Genomic DNA, 10772 nt, shown 5'->3' on the forward strand with positions numbered 1-10772 from the left:
GCTTCTCAGATTTGCGACGTCTGTCTGAATAACTTTGACGATAGTAACATGATCGGTGAGAGGTGCAGTAGGTATAACTGGGGCATGTGATTCAACATCAGAGAGATAATTGTCATAGTGGTCGTAGATTTGGGGTGTCTCTGGAGGAGAAGGTGGTGCATCTGGTGGTCCATCCAAATCATAGAGCCAATTGTTCCTATCATGTACACTCGTCTTATGGTCTGGCAGGGTAAACAGGTGTACTACTTGGCGGTTAATTAGAAATTCAAACACATATGGCCCTAGGTTTCTAATGATACTAGTGTTGAAATAGAATTGGATATTCATTGGTCTTATCCCACCTAAAGGGTTGGGTCTGATAAGTGGTTGTCTTAGTCCGATGGCGTTGGCTATCATGGTCACTAAGCCTCCCACTAAGATTGGTCCATAGTCTTCCTGTGCTATACGGTGCAAATTAGCTATCATGAATGTAACGGCGTTAACAGGTCGGGCCTGTGATGCACAGTACATTATAAAGAGTTCGTCTCTAGACACGAAGGTTTTGCTCTATTCCTTTCCAAATAAGGTGTGAGATAGGATCTTATGAAAATAACGAATGGAATGGTTATGGATGTTCTCAGAATGCACAAGGTCTAGATCGGGATGGTCGTTTCCTGTGATGCTACCCCATAAGTTATCTAATTCAAGGTCTATGAGTCTGTCTTCCTGGGTAATGGTAATGGTATCAAGACCATTAGGGCATCCTAGGAGTTCAGTTATTTCTCTATGGGTGTAGTAGTAGTTATTATCGAACAACCTAAAGGTGATGAGACCTTTGTTAAATCCCATACCATGGTTTTGTAGGTAAACTAGGGAACTTAGGAATTCTAAAGTCAACCTACTGTATGAACTAAATTTTCTTTTGATAGCAAAGGTGTCCCAGCCTAGGTAGTTAATTAGGAACATAACACTGTCTCTTATACCTAATATGGTCATGGTGCGTCAATCTGGGTATAAGGTTAGTGCCATTTCTCTCTGAGCTAGAGCCTCAAAACGTCTCCTTTTAGATCTGCCTCTGAAGACTATATCCATGTAATCTACTTGTTGCATTGTGATGGTCAGTAGCTAGATAAAATCAAGTTGATAACATCATTAAGTTAGTAATGGTCAATAATAAAGAAAGATACCAATTGACTTTATGAGAAATAAGGAAGAAAGAAAGAATGAAAAATGCATAATAGTAATAATCAGAAATTTAGATAATTAAGTTAAATAGTTAAAGATAGAGTGTGGGTTGTCTCCTACCAAGCACTTTGTTTATTGTCGTAAGCTCGACAGAAATAGAATAGATGTTATTCTTGTGAATGAGCGGGTAGCTCTGCAAGCTTTAGATTTACGATGAAATCATTGTTGTCTATGTTGTGTTAATGTTTCAGACGCTGAACATTTACTGTAAATGGTTCGCTCATTTTCCCCTTTATCTTTATCGCTCCATTTGGAAAGACATTTGTAATTTCGAAGGGACCAGACCACCTAGAATGAAGTTTTCCTGGAAAGAGTTTGAGGCGGGAGTTAAACAGAAGTACTTTGTCGCCTTCCTTAAACTCTTTCCTTGATATGCGATTGTCGTGCCATTTCTTAGTTCTTTCGTTATAGATTCGGGCATTCTCATACGCATTTAGCCTAAGTTCTTCTAGTTGATAGGTATCTAATATTCTTTTTTCGCATGCGGCAGTATAATAGAGATTAAGGGTATTAATGGCCCAATATGCTTTATGTTCTAATTCTACCGGGATGACATGATTTTCCACAAACTAGCTTAAAAGGTTTGGTTCCTATTGGGGTCTTATAAGTTGTCCTATATGCCCACAGGGCTTCGTGTAATTTTGAGGACCAATCTTTCCTAGAGGTGGAAACCATATTTTCTAAGATTTATTTAATTTCTTTGTTCGAGACTTCTACTTGCCCACTCGTTTGTGGGTGATAGGGTGTTGCTACATGGTGTCAGACTCCATATTTCAGTATTAGCTTTTCAAAAATCCTTGAAATGAAATGGGAGCCACCACCACTGATGATAAGTCTTGGCACGCCGAATCTAGGGAAGATTATACACTTAAAGAGTCTAATTACCACTCATATGTCATTCGTTGGAGAGGCTATGGCCTCAATCCATGTTGATACGTAATTGACTGCAACAAGGATATACTTGTTATCAATGGAAGATGGGAATGGTCCCCTCAAATCGATTCCCCAAACATCGAAGACTTCTACTTCCAAAATGCCTTTAAGTGGCATTTCATCGCGTCTAGATATGTTGACAGTGCGTTGACACCGGTCACAAATAATGATCGCGATGTGGACATCTTTCCACAGAGTAGGCCAGAAGAGGCCTTCTTGCAAGATCTTAGCGCAAGTCTTCGAGGTGCTTGCATGTCCTCCATAGGTAGCAGAATGACAGTGAGAGATTACGTTTTCTACCTCATCTTCAGGGACACATCGGCGAAAAATGTCGTCGGCGCCTCTCTTGAAAAGCAGAGGCTCATGCTAATAATAATGTTTAAGATCGTGGAAGAATATTTTCCTTTGTTGGTAACTCAAGTCTGGTGGAAGCACCCCAGCTGCTAAGTAGTTTACGAAGTCAGCGTACCATGGCCGTGTGGTTTTATCCTTGATTTCTAGGTCAAACTCTTGTAATAGTAAGATCCACCTTAAGAGTCTTGGTTTGGTGTCCTTTTTTTTAATAGGTATATAATTGCAGCATGGTCGGTATATATAATTTTCTTTGCTCCTACTAGGTAGGAACGAAATTTATCCAGAGCGAACACTACGGCTAAAAGTTCCTTTTTTGTGGTAACGTAATTCATCTGTGCAGGGTCTAGGGTTCTACTTGCATAGTATATTGCATGAAGTTTCTTATCTCTCCTTTGGGATGTTGCAGGAGCGTTACACAGTCCCGATGGCATTCATCGGTAGGCGAATGTACCATAGGGACATGTGAAGGTCGTTTTCTCTTGGTCGTCAGGATGAATAGGAATTTGGAAAAATCCTGAATAACCGTCTAAGTAGCAGAAGTGAGAATGCTTAGCCAATCGTTCAAGCATTTAATCGATAAACGGTAAAGGAAAATGATCTTTCTGAGTGGCTTTGTTTAATTTTCTATAATCAATACACATTCTACTTCCAGTAACCACTCTTTGTGCTATAGATTCTCCTTTTTCATTATTAACAATTGTGACGCCTCCCTTGTTCAGTACGACATGTACTGGGCTGACCCATTGACTATCGGATATCGGGTAGATAATACCTGCTTCTAATAGCTTCTACACTTCTTTCTTTACTACATCACTCAGAATGGGATTTATCCTTCTTTGATGTTCTCTAGAGGTCTTATTGTCTTCCTCTAGCATTATGCGATGCATGCATATGGAAGGGCTTATTCCTTTTAGATCTGAGATATTGTAGCCTAAAGTAGTTGGGTATTTTCTCAAAATGTGTACGAGCTTTTCGATCTCTATCTGCCCTAAGTCTGCATTGACTATTACAGGTCGCTCGAGTTCAGTGTCTAGGAATTCGTACCTTAGATTTTTGGGCAGCATCTTAAGTTCTAGGGTTGGTTTCTTTGGGCAAGGCATATGATCGGGCGTTAGTGCTAGGCATTCGATTAGGCTATCATCTTGGTATTCCTTACTCCAATTTTCATCTTCAAAAGTAGGGGCCTGAATTTTCAGTATTTCGGAGTATGATGTTTGTTCATTCTCCATTTCTCTTATACATTGGTCGATGACATCTAGTAGACAACAAGTATCGTCTATAGCCGGTGCTTTTAGGAATTGTGTCAAAATGAATTCGACTTTTTCCTCACCAACTTCGAAGGTTAGCTTGCCTTTCTTAACATCTATAATAGCTCTAGTAGTAGCTAGGAATGGTCTTCCTAATATGATAGGGATGTTGGAATCTTCTTTTATATCCATGATTATAAAATCAGTAGGAATATAGAATTGTCCTATGCGTACCGGAATGTTTTCTAGCATATCTACGGGAAATTTAACAAAACAATCTGCAAGTTGTACGGACATCCTCGTAGGTCTTAGTTCTCCCATTTTTAGCCTTTCGCATATGGACAAGGGCATTAAGCTAATACTGGCTCCTAAGTCGCACAGTGCTTTGCTATGACAAACTTTCCGATTACACATGGTATGGAGAAACTACCTGGGTCTTTCAGCTTAGGAGGCATGTTGTTTTGTATTATTGTGCTACACTCAGCAGTAAGTGTAATAGTTTTGTTATCCTTTATCTTCTTCTTGTTAAATAAGATTTATTTGAGAAACTTAGCATGTGAGGGCAATTGAGTGATGGATTCTGTAAAGGGTATTGTGATATTCAATTGTTTTAGAAGCTCTACAAATTTTTTAAATTTCCCTACACTTTTAGATTTAACAAGTCTTTGAGGATAAGGGATAGAGGGTTTATACGGTGGTGGAGGCACATAAGGTTCTTCTTTCTCTATGGCCTCTTCGTTTTAATCTTCCTCTTGATCGTCTTCCTTCTCAGTTTCCTTACTAGGGTCTTGGTGCATGGATGGGTTTTGAATTCTAGGGTCGGTAGGTCCATCTAGTTCTGTCCCACTTCGTAGTATAATAGCAATTGCATGACCTTTCGGGTTTGGTTGCGGCTGTCCAGGAAATATGCCTGCAGGAGTAGAAGTAGGTGCTTGTTATTGATCCACTTGCAAGATTTGTGTTTCCAACATTAAGACCCTAATTTTGACCCTAAGATCCCTCATGCAATTTCATCATAAGAATTAGCATTGGGATCATACCTTGGTATCCTCCTTACCCCTTTTCATTGGGTATGTTTTGGGAGAGATCACCAAGCACAATATGATTGTATCATACTTGTATTTTATCAGTTTTACTAACCAAAATACCAAAAATATGTCTTTGTATTTGCCTAACTCTTTTGTAGGTAGGGCATGATCCCATTGATCTATAAAGTTCACATCTAGGGTTTGAGACCCTCATGAACAAAGAACACAACCATGAATTGATGTAAGAATGGTCAAAAGCATCATATATGAGTCCTAATGATCTCTACATGTTATTTTGGTCAAGTTTTCTTCAAGAGTTTGAGAGTGATTTGCCTTGGAAACCCTAGTTTGACTGGGTATCTTGTGTAACTTCTCCAACAAGCTATCTCAACAATTGATCAAATTTATTAAGGGACACTTAAAAATTCATCATCTTATGCATATATGACCTACCATGAGCCTAGAAAGTCAAAGGAATTGAAGGTTAGCAAGTTGGTTGATGGTGGTTGGCCAAATGAATTCATCTGATCAAAACTGGGTCTCCCTAGACCCTATCTCCCACAATGTTCACCATTAGAAATTTGTTACAAGAGAAAACTTATTATAAATGACATTCAAAACAACTTTCATGTTGAGACCTAGAGATAGTTTTTCTTGGAAAATCATTTTCTATGTTGAAACATTATAGGTCATTTTGTCTAAACCCTAATTTGAAAGTCAACTTCCCAAGGCCATAACTTGCTCAATTTTTATGATATGTAAGATTTCCAAGTTTCAAAATAAAAGTTTAGATGTCTATTTAAACTTTTATTTTTGGAGTGAGATCTAATTCAACTTTTATGAGCATGTGATATGAGGCTACATTATAGGTCACTTTTGACCTATACCATTGAACAAGTGATTTTTCCAAACTTCAAAAATGCATAACTCTATAATTTCAAATCCAAATGACATGAAATTGGTGACCATTTTGAAGGTATTTGAAAGAGATACAATTTTTATAAAGACACTTTTCTCATTTGAAGCTCACATAAATAGTTAACCAAGGTGGAATATTGAGATATATGGCTTGACAGTTAGAAAATTTTCAACATGTTGAAATTTCCAAACTTCCACCTCAAAATTCATCATGATAAAAGCTTCAAACGGAAAAGTTTTGAACATGAAAGTTGTTCCTCTTGATCTCTCCTTTCCAAAAAGTCCAAGTTCATCCATTTTGGACAAGAATTGAGTAGGCTGTGCATGGCTTGAACATTGCATTATCATTTGGAAAAGATCAAACTTCAAATCTTCATACACACTTGCCTTGCAGTCCAAGTTGATTTCAGACACTCTTAAACTCCTTTGTGGACATAAAGCAATGATCTCATAGGCATGTACACTCCCATGCACCCATGCATCATCCATTGCCAATTTTGGAAAGTGATTTGGAAGGTGCAATTATCACTTGATCCAACTATAAATAGAGCTCCATATGCTTAAAATTCAACACACATTTGCGCCAGCTTTGATCCTAGACCCATAACCCTTCCATTTGAGAGGATAATCCTGAGAGTTTCATCTTGAAATTGAGTTTGAATCTCACTGTTTTAAGATTCAATACTCCAGGGATCCAAGACCTTTTGTGCATTTCATTCTACTTCTGGAAGCATTCTGAGTGAGATCAAGCACGAGCCAAGGCAAGAACAGTTGAATCCAGACCTACACTGAAGGTATTTTCTAGAAAATTTCATCTCTTCAATTCTCTCTTAATCTTGCTCAATTCTCTTGATTCTTTGGTTGTATGAAGTCCTACCAATGTAGGCAAGAAGATTGAGTTGCTTATAGGTCAAATCGAAGCAACTCAGTTGACATACCTCAAAATTCAACTCCTCATATCTTTCTATATGTGAGGAGTTAGTTAGAATTGAGGTCAGATTCGTGCTCTATGCCATTTTTTCTTTCAGATCATGTCCTCCTTTTTCATTTATGATATGGTGATGAATGGACCAGTCCAGCCAAGGTCACTTGAGAAGACGACCAGCGCTTTGCTCCGGCAATGATGTGGCACGATCTAGAGCCATTAGATGAATTCAAAATGTTTTAATCATGAGCGTACATATTGATTACCACGCGTGTGATTGTTTGACTCAGGCGCATCATGGAACGTGCACGCTCAACCACTTGATCTGCCACCTCAATTAATAAGGCAGACCAAGTGGTCCACATTTCTTTGATTTTTTGATTTTAATTTTTATTCCTTTGATTTTCATTAATTCATATTAATTTTAATATTGATCCAAAAAATATGAGAGTTTCACCAAAAAATTTCAAAAAGTTTCTTCTTTCATATTCTGAATTAAAATTATTTTTTGGATCATTATTAATATTTTTCATGATTTAATTGATTTTTTATTTGTTTTTAATTGTTTAAAAATAATTTTAAATCATTAAAAATTCTGAAATTTTTTCTCCAAGGTCCTTTGACCTTGTTTGACCTATGATAAATCTCATGGCCATTTATTTGGTGTTTTGATGAGGTATTAGAAATTTGACAAACCATATTTAATTTAAATATATTATTTTAGTATTTTTAATTTGAATAAATGCCAAATAATTTTGTTGACCAATTGTAATGACTTGTTTGCGATTGACTCTTGTTGTTGGGCCTTGATCAAGGTTGGTTTGACTTTGTCAAGTTAATATAATTGGACTTAGGGGATTGATGGAATGTACATTCAATCTCCCAAAATGAATGGATGATATTAATTTGGTAAAAGTCCTCCTTTGATCAATTTGATTTTTCATCTATTCCTCTCCCATTTCATCTCCTTCCCTTTATTTATGCATTTATCTCATTTGGCCTATGATATCTCAAAGTCCTAAAGCTAATTGATTGAAAAATTAACATGAGTATGGATGAGATTAGGCCACACCTTTTGCATATTCTTTTTTGTGTGGTATGTTTCATGAGCATAGTCCATAATAGTATGTCTCTAACATGCATTAACACCAAATTTTTATTGCCCGACCTCAAATAGTTGTGACTTCAACATAAGTCCAATTACGATTGCTTAACATAGCGCTAAATTTGTGACATAAAAGGCATATCATTCTAGTTAGTGAGATTGTAAGTCTCCCCTCTTTCATGGTATTATGTGGAAACTTGGCCTTTTTTCCTTCCTTTGGAAGATGTCTTGGCTCAAGGATCCATGCTTGTGATAAGTGTGTTGAGTGTTCTCCAAATAATGTCTAAGAATGAAAAGCAAAAGCAAAACAATACTAACTTCTAACCTATTAACTACTAACTTTTAATTTCAAGCTATTTACTTTAATGTCATTTAATTCGTGTCTTTATTCATTTGCCATTGTTCATATCATTCTAATTGTTTATGTTAATGTAATTTTCACTTTTCCACTTGGATCATATTGTGTGATATATCTTGTTTGTGTATACTTTGTTTGTTTGTGTGGTCTTTGACCATTAATGTACATAATAACAACAAAAACCCTAAAAAACTTTTGTGTGGACTGTTGGCTTGATCTTGGACAAATGGACTTAGAACTTAGACAACATTCCTAAAGGACTTGGCCAATGCCAACTTGTTAATAAACCAAGTGCTTGCAATTTGAGACTTCATCTGATGCATCATTCAAGATCCCTCTGAGTTCATCTGCAACATGATCATTGTGAAGTTGTTATTTTGCACCTGTGACTTATGGAATTCATCTGTTACATGTGCTATTTTCAAGAAGATCATGGAATGGGTAAGCTTGGATGTGGATATCTTTATTTGATGCCTTGCTCTTCAATATAATATAATTGTGCATTTGTGTGTTGCTTGATTCTAAAAGTCCAAGGGAATTCTGGGTTTCTATTGACAATCTTGTCGATTGGGTTGCTACCCATTTGGTTAGATATTTTCAACTCTTAAATTTTAATTTTGTGCATAGGATTAGTCTCTTCATATTCTCCCCATTTCTTTAATTTCAAAATCTCTCCCTCCCTTTTCAAAAAATTTATTTGATTGAACTTATTTTGTTCTAAAACTTTGACCACTTTGGAAAAAGATAGAAACTTTGGCCTTATGCCATTGCATTTGCAAACTTCTTTTCTTAAATCAAACTTGTAAATAAACTTAACTATACTTGACTTAAACTTTCAAAAAGCCAAAAAGAACTAACTCATTCAAACCATTTTTATGCCTCTGTGCCTTTCAAACTTAATTTTTGTTAAAAGCAATGCATCCATTTTGAAATTTGTATCACGAACTACGAGGTTTTGTCCCTCATTTTTATGTTGGTACGTAGGCACAAGACCGAAGGTCTTGCCAAACACAAAAATATAATTAATGAATTCTTTTCTCATCCCCCCATTCTATTTTTTTGTAAACATTATTTTGTACCAAATACATATGCACACAAAAAGGGCTCCCTAGGAGTACCTAGGACACTTTGGATGCTAACACCTTCCCTCTGTGTAACCAACCCCCTTACCTGTAATCTCTGACATTTTATTAGTTTTGATTTGAAAACTTCTTACTTTTGGGTTTTGTTCGTACTTTTTCCCTTTTCCCTTGGAAACAATAAAAGCGCGGCGGCGACTCTTGTTATTTGATCTCTAGCTTATCCATAGCTTGATGATCATGAATTTACCGATACACCAACATTTTGTTATGGGTGGCTAACTCGTCTACCTTGTTTGCTAACTGCTTGATTTGCTCACTAGTGTGTATGTTTTTATTTAGGAAATCCTTATTTGTTTGGGCCAGGGTAGCTATGAAGTTTTCCATCATTATTTCTAGGTTCGACTTCCTAGGAACATTTTGAGTATTTGTGGCAACTTTATGATATCCTGGTGGTACAGCAGGTGCTTGGTTAGGTGCATACTATGCATTATTGTTTTTGTACAAAAAATTAGGATGGTTCTTCCAACCTGGGTTATAGGTGTTTGATAGGGGTTTCCTTGAGCATAGTTCACCTGGTCTGTGGAGGTTCCTGTCAAGAGTTGACATTCTGGGGCAGCATGCCCTGGAACTCCGTATATCTCGCAGTTTGGTGATACGGCAGCCACGGTGGCTGCAGGTGTTATGGTCAAGTTGTCTGTCTTTTGAGTAAGAGCATCTACCTTGGCATTCACATGGTCAAGACTGCTTAATTCATACATGCCGCCTTTCGTTGAAGGTTTCTCTACGGAGGTTCTTTCACTTACCCATTGGTAATGATTCTAGGCCATACTCTCGATAAGTTTATAGGCCTCATTGTAGGGTTTATCCATCAGTGCGCCACCTACGGCGGCGTCTATCTTCAATCTTGTGTTGTACAAGAGTCTGTTGTAAAAGGTATGGATGATCAACCATTCTTCTAGACCGTGATGTGGACAAAGCCTCATCATGTCTTTGTATCTCTCCTAAGCTTCAAAATGTGATTCATTATCTTTTTGTTTAAACCCGTTTATTTGGGCTCTTAGCATAGCCGTCTTACTAGGTGGGAAATATCATGCTAAGAAAACTTTCTTCAACTCGTTCCACGTAGTGACAAAGTTGGATGGTAGAGACTAGAGCCAAGCTCTATCTCTATCTCTTAGTGAGAATGGGAAAAGACGTAGTCTTATAGCTTCAGGGATGACACCATTTGCTTTTACTGTGTCTGCGTATTGCAAAAACACTAAAAAATTTAGGTTCGGGTCCTCCGTGGGACTACCTGAAAATTGGTTTTGCTGTACGGCTAACAACAACAAAGGTTTTAGCTCAAAATTATTTGCCTCGATGGCAAGGGCATCGATGTTGTTATATGGTTCATCCTGCGAGGGATTGCATAGTACTTAAGAGGACGGTTTTGCACTCCTTCGAACTCTGGTTGAATAACTGGTTCAGGAATAGGGATATCAATATCGGGAAGATTTAGCTTGATACGATGTTCTCGTATCAAATCTCTTATCCGGCGTTCTAATCGAAGATAACGCCCAGGTTCATTGAACGATAACTTTAACTTTTGGCCTTGAGAG

At 37.3% G+C, this 10772-nt stretch overlaps 1 non-coding gene across 1 annotated transcript; it reads left to right on the plus strand.

The window, feature by feature from the left end:
• Nucleotides 1-10131: 10131 nt before the first annotated feature.
• On the plus strand, nt 10132-10238 carry LOC127077407 (small nucleolar RNA R71). Its single transcript, XR_007787221.1, has one exon. It is a non-coding gene; the product is annotated as a small nucleolar RNA R71 (small nucleolar RNA).
• Nucleotides 10239-10772: the final 534 nt, after the last annotated feature.

The sequence above is a fragment of the Lathyrus oleraceus genome, chromosome 4, assembly GCF_024323335.1.
Source record: "Lathyrus oleraceus cultivar Zhongwan6 chromosome 4, CAAS_Psat_ZW6_1.0, whole genome shotgun sequence".
NCBI classification, from domain to species: Eukaryota; Viridiplantae; Streptophyta; class Magnoliopsida; order Fabales; family Fabaceae; genus Lathyrus; species Lathyrus oleraceus.